Below are 13759 nucleotides of genomic sequence, written 5' to 3'. Positions count from 1 at the left end.
CCGCGGTTTCGGTGCCACTAGCCTTGCGTTAGCTTGCTTGCTCCACTCGCGGCGGCCGTGGGGCAAGCAGATCAGCCGCCAGCCCGCCAGCGAAGCCGCCTCTTCCGCTCCACTCACACTAGCTAGTGCGAAGCGCGAGTGCGGAGTGACTCGGAGCGGGGAGAGGGGCTCGCGCGTGACCGCGTGAGCGAGCGAGCGAGCGAGCTTAATGCTGCGCGTGCGACGAGGGACGGTGACCTGGGGGCGCGGGCGGGTGGCTGCTCGCGTCAAACGAATTTTGTAGACTTTCTGCGCGATCTGCCTAAAAAAAGGTTGGTGCGAGCAGCGAGCACAGTGGAGTATTTTTCTACTATCACTGTGACTGCCGGAACATGCACGCGGACAGGGCGGAGAGCTGGGTGCGGACTGCGGAGCCCGTGGCTTGCTGCGACGGACATGGACGTCGCTAGATGCCTAGATCTGGGGCAGGAGGCGGAGTTAGGCAGAAACTGTCTGCCATCTTGGATGCCCGCTGGTGAACGGGCATTATTTTCTATTTATCGCATGATATCGTTTTTCCGTATTTAATGTGTGATCATTTGTCTTATTTAAAAAATTATTAAAAAACTTAAAAAAATTAGTCACTCATAAAATATTATTCATATTTTATCATCTAGTAAAAATAAAAATATTAATCCTAAAAAAATTTCAAATAAAACGAAGAGTCAAAACATTGTATCAAAAAACCGAAAAACGATCTTATTTCGAGACGGAGGTAGCAATAATTAAAAAAGTACTATATAGCTATATATATATATATGTGACCTATAAATAACAAAATTAAACTATGTTAAAAATATCTTAAAATCTACTCTGAGTTTTAAGTTGTAAACATAAGCATAATTAAAAAGTTAGAGGTGATTGTTTGACTTTTTAATTATAAAAATACAAACGACATATTTAGAAATAAAAAATAATTTATAAATAATTTTTTTATATATGTATTCTTGGTATTCTAAAATTAAAGACTGAAAAATAAATTTTAGTAAGAAAACTCTAACTTAGTAGTAATAACCAGAAGCACAATCGAAAGTTAAAGGTATTACTCCGTAGGAGAGCATCTCGTTTTGTTTGGTCAGTGGGAGCAGGAGCTAGATTCGGTTATGCTGCGTGATTGGGATCCTGTTCATTAGGGAGCACAAAGGACCCTTACAATAATGGATTTGTCGGCGTGGATTGATAACCCCTAACTCGTAGTCAATTTAGCTTTTAAATTTCGAACAAATCTAGCATAGAATGATGGTGTACTGCTAATCCGTGGCACAAACGCATAGTCATTGTACGAGGGTGGTTCGTCTCTTCGCCGCCGGTATCGCTGGCCCTATCTCCATAGTTTTTCTTTAGAGAAAAAACATGATATAAACATATACGTTCATATATAGTAACATAAGTTTAGAAAGTCGCTTTTGGATTGAGAATAGCTAAGTTTTCTCGGTTTTCGCCGATATGTTAGACAACCATTAGAAACAGTATAGTTCAGACATTTTGAAAGAAATGAAATTTAGCATTCTTTTGTTTGATACGTGGTTTTTGTCAAAACTCGAGTTGCTCAAAACTTCGGAATTTCGTGAAAAGCAAGAGTGCTTTCTTGTTTTGTTTAAACATGGGTCCTAACCACCCATAGTGATTTAGGTCAATTTGGTTTGGAGGATTTTACTGGAAATTTGGAGGACCTAAATGTTTTCTATTTAAATCCTGTAATATCCATATTCATGTGTTTCGAATAAGCCCTTATATGCATGAACTTTTAGGTTTTTTCATGACAGTGATCGGGTTGTTTTATGATGTCATGGGGCGCCATTGAACTTCTATAAACGGTGGCTGATGCATGATTTTGATAACAGGAGTACAGAGTTAACGTAACACTGTTTAATTGAAAAAACTGAAGCTTCGTTACGTGCTAATTGTTGTTATTAGTGCAGGCAGATTAATTTGTATAGAAAAAATAGATCAATAGCTATGAAAAAATTATAATACCTTTGTAAATATGCACACTATATACCTGCTGCTCCCTCCATGTTTAAATATATGATGTTGGTTAGTTCATATAAAAAAATAGGAGTACCAAAATAAGCTAGATCATTTTTGCTTATTCTAGTTTATCTCAAGCTAAGTTTATTTCTGAATAATCATTTAGCGGCATATCTAGGATTTTAAGTTTACTTGATCCAACTTACATGCAATACAAGTTTAAAATTAATCAAAAATCACATATTATTAAGTGAGATTTACCCCTTTTTTCTTTTCATAGGAGTTATTTTTTTCTTTTTTCACTTACATATATGTTTTATATTAAGATTTTCTTTATCCTATGTCCACCAGGAACATCCCCTAGATCCACCACTGTAATCGTTACATTGTAGTTAGTGAAAGCAAAGAATAATGTGTTGGAAATATATAAAGTAGATAATAATTATATTGAGATTTGATGACAAAATATATTATAATATGTTTATATTTTTGTTGGTATGTATGTAATGAGTGAAAAATAAAATTATTTTATAATGGAAAGAGTAACGTGTAGTTTGTCAAAAAATCTGGGGTACAACTGCACCCCTAGTGTCTTTGTAATTTCCATCAGAAACTAGGATATTGTCCATGCGGTACAATAAAATTTTATTAGAAAATATTATTGACATATTATTAATGTTTTTATATATGTTTGTTATTATACAATACAATTTTTTTATATGAAAAAACCAAGTTAGTGGAGGTGGTTGACACGTAGGTGTGTAATTATTTTTTCTTTGAAAGTAAGAGAGTCGGTGGGGTGAGCGGTATATTCACTGTATTTTTGTTTTGGTGTGATCTCATGAAGGAACTGAGGTGACACCAATAGTTTCTAGCTCACGGTGGAGCCCTTGCATCGGCATGATAAGAGGAATTGAAATGTGAGCCACCGCTGCGCACCATAAACCAAGCTATTTACGAGGGAAAAATAATTTATAAAAATATATATATGTTTTTATGGTCTAAAAGGAAAGAAAATTTTATATGTCTTTTAGTAATCTAAAAGGAACTGTAGAAAAATAAATTTCGATAAAAATCTCTAAATTTAAGATTAATAAATAAATAAATTTTAACTTATAAGCATAATTAACGGGGAAAGATAAGGGTGTATATGCCAAGTTAGAGGACAAGACTGCTCGTTCTGTTGGCGATTACCTGTCTAAATCTACAGTGATAATGTCAATACGTCATGTAGGACTGTCCACCTGAACAGGAAAATGGTTATCAGTGCACTGTCTAAACAGCCTAGGGCCGTGTTCGGAGTGTAAGTTCCCTGGTATATGATTAATTAATTATTAATTATTAAAAAATATAAAATATATTAATATAATTTTTTAAAATAATTTTTCTATAAATTTTTTTATAAAAATACACCGTTTAACATGCGTGCGGAAAACGAGAGGGAAAGTTAACTTAGCAGGGCAAACACGGCCTAACTATCTATGAGTTATGAGTAGGTGCAACATTCTCCGTTATTGCCCCAAAACAAAATATTTTTTTATTTTTTATCTATAATATAATAGTTGACTCTTTGTCTTATTAAAAAAATTTATGATTAATATTTTTGTTTTTTATTAGATGATAAATTATGAATAATACATAACGTGTGACTAATTTTTTCAACACTTTTGCTATTGATCAAACGTTTGATTTTTTTGTTTTTCTGTCAAACACGCGCAATGCATGTGGGGGGTCGAGGGAAGGATGATTTTTGACTTATATGCATGCCTCTAAATTATCATCTAATGGAAGTGACTGAATTTGGTCAATGAAATTAAAATTTTCAACCGTTTGATCAATGGGCGAACTTTTTTATTTTCGGATCAAACGCTATACACGAGAACCAAAAATTAGTTTACGGTAGGACGGAGGAAGTACGTACGAGTTGATACAACGTCACCTTCGTCATGCTCATCAACACATGCAGATCATGTCAGAGCGAGTCCCTTTCATTGACAGCAGGGAGGAGGACCAAGGATGACTAGAGCGAGGAATTTTTTGGCCATCGACGGCACTACTTGGACAGCGGGACTGAGAGAATTGAGAAAGAATAAGAATTTAAGAAACGCCCATTTGTCCATTTAAGCTAGTATAAGGTGGTATTTAGATTAAGAAATCTTTTTGTTAGAAGTGTCACGTCAAATATTTGATCGGATGTCAGAAGTGGTTTTCGGACACGAATGAAAAAACGAATTTCACGACTAGGCTGAAAACCGCGAGACGAATCTTTTGAGTCTAATTAATCTATCATTAGTACAGGTTGGTTACTGTAGCACTTATGGCTAATCATGGGCTAATTAGACTCAAAAGATTCGTCTCAAGATTTTTTTTCATAACTGTGCAATTAGTTTTTTAGTTCATCTATGTTTAATGCTTTATTTAGGTGTCCAAAAATTTGATGTTTTTGAGAAAAATTCCGAGAACTAAACAAACCTAAGTCAAGCGAGCATGTGGTTCGTTGAAAGGAAAAAAAAAGGAAAATAGCGCTGCACAAGCCTGGGGGAGAGATCATCGATCGACCGCTTGCAACCAGATGAATAAAAAAGGTGTCGTTGACTAAATAACCGGTTGAAACCACGTGTACCCCTCTCTCGTCGATCGGGTGCAGCAGATCGACAGCGCGCGTGACCACTCAAATGGCCGGCGGTTCACGCGACGCCAGCGGCCATGCACCGATCGATCGGCAGCTGGGCGCTACGCTGTACGCGCCGCTCGCACGGGCCCCGGCACGGCGGCACGGGAGAGGAGGACCATGATGAGGGGGGAGATCGATCGATCGAGGTATCGTGCGCTTGAATCAACCCGCTTCCAATCGTTCGCTCGTTACTCCTGTCGGCCGCGCGCGGTCCCGTGCCCGCCGCACCACCACCACTCTCCGGCCGTGACCGTGAGCCCACCTGACCTGTTCGTCGCCGCGCGCTCGGCTTCTGTTCTACCACGCGACTACCGCCAAGGTCTCTAGGTTCTTCTGCAGCAGTGTCCGGAAGTTCGGTTGCCCCACCATGGGGTACGTACGTCTGTGAGTTGTCATGGGCTCTGGCGCTTGTCTGCCGTAGTACTGGTACCCCCACGGAGAATTCACTCTGCCTTTTTTCTGACGGAACACCGGGCTAGAGTGAAACCGATCCGTGCATGTCAAAGTGTAATCCCCTCCTCAAGTCACCGTGTATTTAGAAGTATTTACGCTGCTCTTGAAGGAGCGCGGTGGTACGCCACATCACGGTCATTGTACAAAACGTAGGCTTTCTACAATCTTGATTTTGCTCGCGTTTCACGGCAGGGGGGAAAAAATGGTCGACACGCTTCGTTTTTTTTGCCTTGATTACCAGGGAGTACTACCCTTGTTCCCTAATCTCGAGGAGGAAGTTTTATGAAACCCTGTTACCCTTGTCACGTACGTTCGAAGCAATATGAGGTTCATCAACTGCTGGGGCTCTAGATCTCTCCAGCCTGTGGTCATGCTGCAATTAAAAGGGTCTTGTATTCTTCTTTCTCACGAAATAACATTTTTTTCCTTTGTATTGTCTAACTTTTGTTTGCAGGCTCCGCATGTGCTAACCTAGAAAATATTTGCTTGCCAAAAAGGGAAGAAAAAAAATCTTAGCTGGATGAATAGAAGGTGGATGATGCATTTGTTTGTTAGATCAGTCCATGGGCCGTGTAGCGCGTCTGGAAAAACTCGGAAGCAAAAGACGACGATGGTCTTGTAGGCCTCGAGCCCACAAAAGACTAATACCACAACGTTTGTGCATAGGCCGTGCCATTGGGTCTTTCCTTTCCAACTCAGAAACTGCGATAGAAATCTATTTGGGCCTTCAGAATTCAACGGTTCAACTCGAGCGAAAGATCCAAGCTTTTGCTCTATTACTTCAAACCTCCCAGCCCAGCTGCTCATGGTGATTGCCAAATATCCTCTGCAGAAGACAACAAGCACACCCTGATAACTGCTGCTGGTGCTTTCACCTTGTGTTATTTAATAAGGGGAAAGCTGACCTATATATCAGTATCCTGTAGGAGACAGGGAGAACCCATTCGGAATCTCCCTATTCAGCTACACAGGATAGGCAGGGGAAACACACGATTGGATATGAAGATTCTCGTCAGAGATAAGTAATATATTTAACATCAGATGCCACACAGCCATATGCTAATTTGCTTTCTCACTGGTAATTAATCAGTACTTATCGACACATTATCCTGTGGGCTCGCAAGTGACTGGAGAAGAATCCAAGGATACAACAAACGTCGTGCTGAAAACACATGAATAATTGACACTCCACTGTTTCTGGCACATAATCCCGATAACCTGATCCTCGTGGAATACTGACTAAGCGATAAAAGCCTTTATCATTCTTGATTGAACACCTGAACATGGCTTATGGAAATCAAACATTCGTTTTTGGCATCCATGCCAACACTACGTGCACTTCTTCTTTGGTTGAGCATCTGAGCATGCTAGGATGCTGGACCTTTTCAGTTGGGACGGCTCAGGCAGCTTGCTACAATGCTACATGAATTCAGAATTCTATCCTAACAGACAGTAAAAGATGGCATGATCACAGAGGCTGCGCTATTGCTGGTGATCGAATAAATAAAGTTGATCTCCTGGTATAGGCAAACAACGGGGATGACGCAGCAACGGAACTCTAGCAAAGATGTAACCTGTAGATCCAACAGATACAATGGATGCACAGTGTAGCTTTAAGTGGAGACCGACTGATGGGTTGGTTTTCTACTAGTAAAGGCGGGTGCATGACTCAGCGAAGAAATGATCTTCAGGAGCTCTTCGATGTGAAAGCAATTGTAAAGCTCAGCCCAAGCTTTACAAAGGCACGGATATATTCCTCCCGACAGTGGAAATTATTTGAACGGACTGTTCGTCATCTCTAGTGGCGCACTCATCACTAGCCACCCGTACATACACGCTAACACGCATATGGTCCTAGCATTGCAGTCAGTCTCTGCAAACAACCAATTCACCAATCCATGCAACCCTGACAAAAGACCAGATATAATTCAGCAAGCAGATATTGCATGTTATGACCTGGCATGATGACAGTCGTACAGCAACATCTAAAAAAATCTCTGATCTGCACTTAGCAGCATCGATCGATTGGTGCTAGTTATTGCCTGGCCCACAACCAATTCTATCCCCTGTTTGCATCAACATCGAACGGTTCCTGCTCCTGCTCCTGCATCTCCACCATATATGGCTGCACGCCTGCATGCGGCCCTGTACCAGATCGATGGCTACAGGCCCCAGGGGAATAACTGGAAAGCCAAAACTCGCGCTGCGGATTGTACCCGAGACACGTAGATTCTCCATCGATCTCCTCCTACACGGCCGGGTAGCCACACCCCGCGCATGCAGCGAACCGCGCGCGCACTGCACGTACCACGTTCCCCACCACCACCACCATGATCGATACGATCCTCTCATCTCATCAGGGCGGAATAATGCACAGCCTTTAGCTACAGATCACGGAGAAAGCCGACCAGTCTATCTAAATCTGGATACCCGAAGGATGAAAAGGAAAAGGAGAGAACTCGAGTTCCACCGATCGCTCTCCTCGAAAAGCGGCAGTGCACGCAGCCAGCAGCGAGCGAGCGAGGCGTGTGAGAGCAAAACTCTCCGGTCCCGGCTGGCCATCCTCAAAAAAGGAGATCGATCGATGCCGCTAGTGCGCTGGATCGTTGTAGGCCATGCATGCACATAACCGGTGATGCAATCGTCCGATCGACCGGTGAATGGAACTAGCCGATGAGAAGTAAAGCTAGCCCTCCCTTCCATCGCATCGCGTGGCGTGCATGGCCGGCCGGGCCAGTAGTAGTAGCGTTTGACTGCGACATCGGAGCACTAGCTCCTCGGAGGGGCAGGTACGTGCACGGGCACGGCCGCTGTAAAGCTTGGCCATTGTTTGGGCATTTGACTTTTGCCGGGGCAACCCGTCGCCGCTGATCCAGCCCCAGCCCCATGATCAAGCGCACTCGCAGTCTCTCGCTAGCTCGTTCTGCCTGCGTGGGGCTCCTTGTGCAGCTGCAGGTATTTGATCCGGTTAAGATTGGAGTCAGGATAAGATCAGAGAGAGGTAGCCAGCCAGCCAGGGATCGTCGGATCGATGATGAGTGCTCTGACCCAGACCGACTCGGTTGGTGCATGTGGAATCCATAATTGGCGCGTTATGAGCGGATCAGAGGTCAGGGGCGGGCTAGGTAGCTTAGCCCGTAGAATACGTGCATGCCCTGCCCCGTTTGGCCCATGCGTCGTGCGCCTTGGACGTACGTACGAGATAGCACCACGCGGCCTCACTACGATCTCCAGCCTTTTGGTGAAAGCGACGGCGCCCCGCGCGTCGATCCGGGGGAGGCGAGGCGCGGGAATAATCATCGGACCGAGCAGTGATTATTGCAGGGAGAAAGCTGAATGTCATGCAAATAAAAAATAATTTATAAATATATTTTTATATATGTATTTATAGCGATCTATAAACTGAGACTAAGAAATAAAATAAAGTGAAATAACTTTAAAGTTAGCTCTAAACTTAAGGTTAAAAATTTAAATTTAAATATTAGTTTATAAATATAAGTATAAGAAAAAGATAGAAGCGGAAATCATTGGTGTTTTGCCATAGCTGACATATGCGCGTTGGATTCGAGCAGGTCAGGGAATTTTAATTAGCCCGAATCGTTGGCTGCTGCTGCCTGCCTCTGAATGTTTGATCAGCTCTAATAGTCGCAAGCTGACGGTGCTGTGCTGTGTCACGGACGTGACTATTTCAGATCATCAATTAATCACGTCGACGCGGGTGTGGTCTCGCAGGCACGCGTTTTGCATCGCATATTGTATTTTACTTACATTCATAAGATTTCGTGGGTTTTCATTATAGGTACTTTCTCGTTTTTACTTTTAGTGGTAGATCATTATAGACACGTATATAAAAATTTTATTCATAAATTATTTTTATTTGTAAATATATTATTTGATCATTTCTTTTACAAACCCAACAGATAACACTCCGATTGCCGAACAACTTGTGTATGGCTCCGTTGGCAAACGCTACACCATATTGGTATGGCCTCCATTCGCAAACGTCATACCATATTGGCTAATGAGTACGTGTAAAATAGAGAAAGCTATTAGCTATGATTAACTAGGTATTAGTTATTTTAAACTTAAAAATAAATGAATATATTTTTAAAAGCAACTTTTATAAAAAAAAATTCGTCAAAAACATCATTTAACAGTTTAGGTAGCATACGCACCGAAAAGAGAAAATATGACTCTGTTGTCGCGTTTGGGAACGCACCGGCTGAAGCTTGTCCTCTTGATTTCGCTCTCTTTCAAGTACTATGCTTTTCTTTTCTTTCTTTTTTTTCTTTTCTCAGATAGAACCTTGTTTAGATTTACTAGTAGAGGTTGCTAGTATCATGGAAGAGTTTTTCAAAGGGAGTGAGTATTTCCAACTTTTGTCGATGTCAGGAAAAGGATCACATCCAGGATGGAAGATTTAGGAGCCTTTTAATTCGTTTTCGGCAAAAAAAAAAAAAACTTTAGGAGAGACGTGCGTCTCGCCAGTTGCCACACATTCAAAGTTTCAGGTAATTCCCCGGTGGTTTCCCTGGCCAGATATTTTTTATCTATGGGCCCAAGATGTGCTATGCCTGTGAATGTGAGATCTCTGTGTCCTGTACTCCTGTTGCATAGTTGTATTCCGGTAGCACATCAACCGACTGGCTAGTTCGAGATGAAGAGAGGACAGCTTATCGTAGCCAAAGCAAGCTGACCGATCGGTCGAATGCAACCAATCTGTCAGTATAGAAGTTGGGGCCTGTGACCACAGACACCTAACTGACTGATTGAGAGCCAACTGCAAACGCAGGTCCCCTTCCCAAGGCAGACGTCACACTGTAACGCCTGACTGCAGCACAGTACTGTTCTCTCGATGTATATTCATTCTTTAATTACTCTCCCAGCTATTATGCTAAACCCATCCGTGTTATTGTCACAGTAATGCCTGTCAAGTACTCGATCCCTATTTAAGCATAGAAATCTTCTGTTTCTGTTGTTTGAGTTGGATCGGTGGCTTGGCTATCGTGGATGATACATGGATCCACAAAATGGCCAAAGTGAGGTGATGTTTAGATCGACAAAAAAGTTGGGAGAAGTGTCACGTCAAATGTTTGACCGGATGTTAGAATGAGTTTTCGGACACAAATAAAAAAAACGAATTTCACGGCTAGTCTAGAAACCGCGAGACGAATCTTTTGAGCATAATTAATCTGTCATTAGCATATGTTGGTTGCTGTAGCACTTATGGCTAATCATGGACTAATTAGGCTCAAAAGATTCGTCTCAAGATTTTTTCCGTATTTGTGTAATTAGTTTTTTAGTTTATCTATGTTTAATGTTTTATTTAGGTGTCTAAAGATTTAATGTGATGTTTTTGAAAAAAAATTTTGAGAATGATTCGACGTGGACAACACGAACGGATGATACATTTACCTGGCCTGGAGCGCAGGGGCCGACCTCCAAAATAATGGAGACTTGTTTGCATCTGCTTTCAAAAAAAATAAAAATAAAGAAAGCGATCGAGGAAACCGATCATAGACCACTTGCAAAAGAAAAGGGAGAAAATCATACGTACTGTCAAGTGAAGAACCTTAGCTGCCTTGTCAGCTTGCATATATCAACAGTCCAATCAGTTTGCATCAAATTAGTGTGTGGTTTCTATGGACATTTGGTCATGTTTAAAAGGTGGTTTCGTTAAAATACCACGTCGAAAATGTGTTTCATTAAAATGACATATCGAGATAGCACTTGCAGTCACTTTGCTATATTTTTTCTGTTTTATCGGATTTTTCAATTTTTTTGTCTCATCGGCCGGATAAAATGACGAAAATGCCCTTTGGGTCGGGTTGATGGTCGATCCGGAGGTAGCCATCAGCGCTGGTGGCTGACGACGGCATCCTGCTCACGGTCATCACCGGTTTATTCATGGTTGTTGTCGTTGTTGTTATGTTGAGACGAGGTGGGGGCGGCGCGGCGCCGAGCCCGCCGATGCTCCTGGTGCTCGGCCACCTGCACCTGATGAAGAAGCAGTTGCACTGCTTGTTGGCAGCGGTTGCGGCTGAGGTCGGCACGCAGATGGTGTCGTTGAGGTTGGGCACTGCTCGTGTCGACGCAAGCCGCGGCGTAGGAGTGCTTCACGGTGGGTGACGCCCCGCTAGCGGGGAGGCCATGGAGGCATGGATGCTCATCAGGGACATCCTTGGGTTCGGGCACACCACCATCCTTGGGTTGCGGCTGAGGTCGGCGCAGCGCCGGCGATGGCAACGACCAACACAACGACAACGAGGGCATTTTCGTCAGCTAATCTGGCTGATGAGCCAAAAAAAATAAATAATTGAAAAAATGGGAAAAATGGCAAAGTGACTGCAAGTACTCTATCAGTATGGCATTTTAACGAAACGTGTTTTCGACATGACATTCTAGCGAAACCACTTTTTAAAAATGGCCAAATATCTATTTTCTCAGTTTCTACGGGAGGACACGACGAGCTAGGTGCCCATCTTTGGGCCTTTGCAAAGAATAAACAAAATAATACATTTATAAAAAAATTATAAATAATATATATATATATATATATGTTCTCAGTGATATGAAAACTTATCTATAATAAAAAAACCCAAAAATAAACTCTAGGTTTAAGGATAAAATTTTTTAAAACTTTAGCTTGTAAGTATAATAAAAAGATAATAGTGTTAATAAGATTAACTATGAAACTAGTACTAATCAAGGGCAACCCTGCTAGCCTGTCGTCGCCACCTATGCATTTTTTTGCTCATAGAGAATAGGAAAATAAATATTTTCTTTGTATAACACATTCACATTGCGGCACGTGACTAGTAGTCTCGCCACATTACATACATCATCATCCACCGTGGTGGAGAGAGAGTGGAGGCCGCACCTCCTGCAAGATATTGCTAGAAGCAGCACAAGGGCACGACAATCCACATTGGGGAGATTACACCTTCGTCGGCCCCTACCCTAGCGACATGGTGCAAGCCCCACACCCACATCCCGACCTTTGACATCCTCGTGAGCTTCATCCGCAACACCACCAAGCTCAGAAGTCAGATCCATGCCACCATCGCTACCTAGATCTGGAAGGCCGTCATCCACCAAACACATATTCCCGCCACCGGCAAGCTTATCCCCCGTTGTCATTGAGCCTATTTCTCTACTATTGCCGAGTCCATCTCCTCGCCGCCGTCAAGCTCATCTCCCTGCATCGTCTAGGATCTGGAAGGTCACCAACTTATCTCCCCACCACTACCTATATCTGCAAGGTTGTTATTTGGCTAGATTCACTGTTGGTGGAGTTCGATCCGCACCGTCCGGAAAGGAGAGGAGAGGGCGAATAGGGAGGGGAGAGAGGAGAAATGTTGGTAGATTTTTGGATAGGAGGGGAGAGAGGAAAGTTGACACCATAGGCCCACATGAGGATACAATATATTGTGAAGTTGGTGGTCTTAAAATTGATTTGATAACATCCATCTACGTGAAGTTCTAGAGATCTTTTAAAGGGACAAATGCATCGTGAATGCTCTAAAACAACCTCTATCCATACAACTACAGGAGAAGGTAAGGCCCAAAGGGTGAAGATGCACACAGACGCTACAGCGGGGGATGGGCGGAGTTGCAAGTCGCCACGGCAGATCCCGAGGATGGCAAGAAAAGCGAATCATGCACGCACGCCAAAAGGAATCGATGCACTGATCAGTTCGGACCCTGTCATTTCAGCTTTGTCTCGAGACGCCTAGCTGCGTACTCCTAGCTAAAGCTTAGCTAGCTATACGGCGAACTGCGTCAATGATCGATCGGGGATCAAGTGGCGGTCCGTGCAAGCACTGCGTGGATGACAAAAGTTGCATGATTGGCCGACGTTTACAACGTGCGGTTTAATTTTTGGCGGTACGATTGATCTTCCACGGACTCCTGTGTTTTTGTCCTCGATTGATCACGGCTCGATCGCGTTTTGGTCTCCGTGTTCACGGCGGTTCGATCTGTACGTGTGTTTTTGTTGCCCGCAATTAGTCGTCGTCCCATGTGTAATCGCGATCTTGGCCGTATTTAGCCGCAACTGCTAATTGTACCACCGGCGTCTAACTAGGGCACTGGGTCCCCAGGGTCATTGAGGACACCTTTGCATCTTACCGCTTTAGGATGTGAAAGTTGTGAGGTGTTGGAATATTTGTCCGATGCATAGGATAAAGTTTATTATATATAGTATGCTTAAGCATCGGATTGTGCAAGTTGGGTCACCGATAGAAATATACTGTAATTTGAGAGGAGCCATGATGTAGCCATTGGGTCCAAAATACTGAAAAGGCTATGTAGCAAAATCACGCATGGTTTCCTTTTGGCACCACATTTTTTTCTTTTCTTATAAGTTTTTACAGTGAAAATTTGTATGTTATTAAAGTCTTTTCTGTATAATGTTTCTATATCAAAAGTTTCTACAAGTGTAGTTCATCTGTTCCGGAAAATAAGTAATTATAAATTGTTTGGCAAATATGAAGGCCAGGTCAACAAATACTCTTTTAGTCACTTCAACCGCCAACTTTTTATGTTTGAATTACCTAGATTTAATTCCTTTTCCAAGCTTCTGATTTGTTGGGGAATCATTATGTGATCGAAATAATGAGA

Source organism: Oryza brachyantha, chromosome 1 (assembly GCF_000231095.2).
Source record: "Oryza brachyantha chromosome 1, ObraRS2, whole genome shotgun sequence".
Taxonomy (NCBI): Eukaryota; Viridiplantae; Streptophyta; class Magnoliopsida; order Poales; family Poaceae; genus Oryza; species Oryza brachyantha.
The sequence above is the reverse complement of the archived record's forward strand: the minus strand, read 5'-3'. Positions refer to the sequence as shown.